This window comes from Vicia villosa, linkage group LG3 (assembly GCF_029867415.1).
Source record: "Vicia villosa cultivar HV-30 ecotype Madison, WI linkage group LG3, Vvil1.0, whole genome shotgun sequence".
NCBI classification, from domain to species: domain Eukaryota; kingdom Viridiplantae; phylum Streptophyta; class Magnoliopsida; order Fabales; family Fabaceae; genus Vicia; species Vicia villosa.
The window spans coordinates 188397317-188400637 of NC_081182.1; positions in this window are offsets into that span (position 1 = coordinate 188397317).

A 3321-nucleotide genomic window follows, 5' to 3' on the forward strand; every position below is an offset into this window, starting at 1 on the left:
GATGTACGGGGGAGCTTTGTTGAGAGATTGCCCTGTTGAGAGATAGATGTTGGATGTACGGGGGAGCTCTGTTGAGTCTTTATCATTTACTACCAAAGCTTAGTCGAATGGTTTGCCATCATCAAAAAGGGGGAGTATGTGAATACAAGATTACACTCAAAGATGTTTTTGATTCATGGCAAACTCAAATAAGCATTCAAACAACAAGACGGAAGCAGAAAACTTAAAGAAAAGCAAGCATTGATCACTCATAGGTCAACCCATTATGTTTATATGTTTATAGGTTGCCTCAACACAAGCAAAACAAGAAGAATGCAGAAAAACAGCAGTTAGGTCGACCTACCATCAACCCAGGTCGACCTAAAATGGAGAAAAACTCATATATCCCTGCTAGGTCGACTCACACATCATTTAGGTCGACCTAAATTGATGAATTCTACATACCAGCCTGTTAGGTCGACCTACACATCAACTAGGTCGACCTAATCTGTGAAAATGTCCCCAGAATGCATCAGAAGAGGATTCTGGTCGACCTACTCCTTCAACAGGTCGACCTAACTGGGAGCAAAATTCTGCAAGCTCTGTTAGGTCGACCTAAGCACTACAAGTGGTCGACCTAACTGATCAAGAAAGTTCAAAAATCAGTTTTTCTTGGTTCTAACTGTTATGCAATCATATATATTGTGCAAGGGTAATTATTCAAGCAACACCAACGACTGAAAGATACACAAACGCTTCTCATCTTCGTTCTTCATCATCTCCAACACAATTACACATAATCATTCTTGCGTTGCGGGTTAGTGATGAGTTCGATAACGTCCATGGAACGGAATTGAAGATTCCTAGTGGGTGAAGGTTTGTGGGGTTTGTTGGTGAATAAAATCTGCGGGTTTTGTCCTCCACGACGGGTGGTTCTTGGGGGTTTTTATCAAGAGGCGTTCATTGAGGATTCGGCTGAGTGTAACGATTGAGGAACGGGGAGTTCAAGGAATCAAGACACTGCAGAAGGGAATCAAAGTGAAGCTCTTGGATAACCTTGATCTGGCTCAAGATTAAGGGGGAAGAAGATTCAAAGGATCGACATAATTAGTTTATCGTTTATCGCTTTGTTATCTTCTTTGTATATACTACTTTCAACATTAATGAAAGATTACCCAATTTCAATTTGGAATTGGGGGCAGACGTAGTCGTAGCGAGGACGATCGACGAACTGCCTAAACAAATATCGTGTTCTTGTCGCTTTTACTTTCTCTTTTACTTTCTGTTCATAATTGGTTATAAGTGCAAAATTGATCAACGATTCAAGTGTTAAAATTGTGAATTAAAGTTCTGCACAAACATCACAATTCACCACAACTTGAATCACTATCAATTTGAACGTATCACCAAGTGTTTGTGTTTTTGCTTAATCCAATCTTACTGCATTGTAAATCAAAGTTGTCAATCTAGGAGTTAATTGGTTTTCAGTTGTTAAACGTATTGGTTAGCCATCATATTACTTCACCATCAATTCCACTTACTTTTTGGTTTTGAAACACATACGACCTTTGCAATAGCGGTCCGGAATAGACGCAAGTCGATTCAGAACCGCTTTCGCTCGAGTCAGTAGAAAAATCCGTAAAAACTCAGTGAGATCTATTCACCCCCCCTCTAGATCTTTAGGCCAGCGTCTAACAAGTGGCATCAAGAGCTCTGGTTTATTCCGTGCTACGTGAAACACTTATTGGAAAGATGGCTTCCGGACCTAAAGGGGCTCATAATAGAGCTCCAGTTTTCAACGGAGAAAACTACGGCTATTGGAAGGATTGTATGTGTGTCCATATCAATGCAATTGATAGGAACATCTGGACAGCTATTGTCAATGGTCCATTTCAGATCACTATGACAAATGCAGCTGGTGCAGTTGTTCCAAAACCAGAAGATACTTGGAATGCTGAAGATGAAAAGAAATATGCATACGATTGGAAAGCGAGAAACATTCTAATCTCAGCTCTAGGAGTTGATGAATACTATCGCGTTTCCCATTGTAGATCAGCTAAAGCTATGTGGGACACATTGCAAGTTGCCCACGAGGGAACGGATGATGTCAAACTAGCTAGGATCAATACGTTAACTCAAGAGTTCGAACTTTTCCACATGGAAGATGGTGAAACCATCGAAAGCATGCAGAAAAGATTCGTTCACCTGAAAAATCGATTAAATTCTCTTGATAGACCTGTTTCCAATGCAGTTGCTACTAACAAAATCTTAAGGTGTTTGAACAGGGAATGGCAGCCCAAAGTTACAGCAATTAAGGAAGCAAATGATCTCAACACTTTAGACATTACCACTCTCTTTGGTAAACTAGAGGAACATGAACAACATCTTAAATGCCTTGACATGCATGAGAAGAGGACAAAGAAAGAAAAGAACATGGAGAAAGAGGTAGAGAAGAAGTCAATAGCTCTAAAAGCTTCGAGCTCCAAGACCTCAAAACGAGAGCCAAAGGATAGTGACACAAGTGATGACGAAGACTCCGATGATGAGGAAATGGGACTGTTTGTGCGAAGATACAACAAATATCTAAAGAAAAATGGAGCAAAACATTCCGACAAAGGATTGATCAACTATAGAAAGCAATCAAACATGTTCAAACAAGATGACGACAACAAAGGAAAGATCAAAGGTCTTTGCTTCAATTGTGGGAAAGCCGGTCACTACAAACCGGATTGTCCATACCTTAAGAAAGAAAAGGAGAAGAACCAAAGCAAAGGTCATAACAAATCTAAAAGAGCTTACATAGCATGGGAAAGTGATTCATCTAGTGAAAGCTCGTCAAGCGATGAAGAAGAATCAGCAAACCTATGTTTCATGGCTCATCAAAACAAGAAAAAGAAAGCTGAAAAGTGTCTTGACATTGCCGAAAGGTTGTGGTTCCTTGATAGCGGATGTTCAAGACACATGACTGGAGACCTATCTCTTTTCGTTGAGTTTCAAGCAAAGAAAAAGGGGTATGTCACCTATGGAGATAACAATCGGGGAGCCATACTTGGTAAAGGAAGTGTAGCTCCTAGAACACCTCAACAAAACGGAGTAGTTGAACGTAAAAATCGTGTTCTAGAGGAGCTGGCAAGAACAATGCTGAATGAGGGTAATCTACCAAAGTATTTCTGGGCTGACGCGATTAGTACAGCATGTTATGTTTTGAATAGGATAACAATACGTCCTATACTGAACAAAACTCCCTATGAATTACTAAAGGGTAGAAAACCAAATGTATCTCATCTCCATGTATTCGGTTGCAAGTGTTTTGTTTTGAACAATGGTAAGGATAATCTTGGC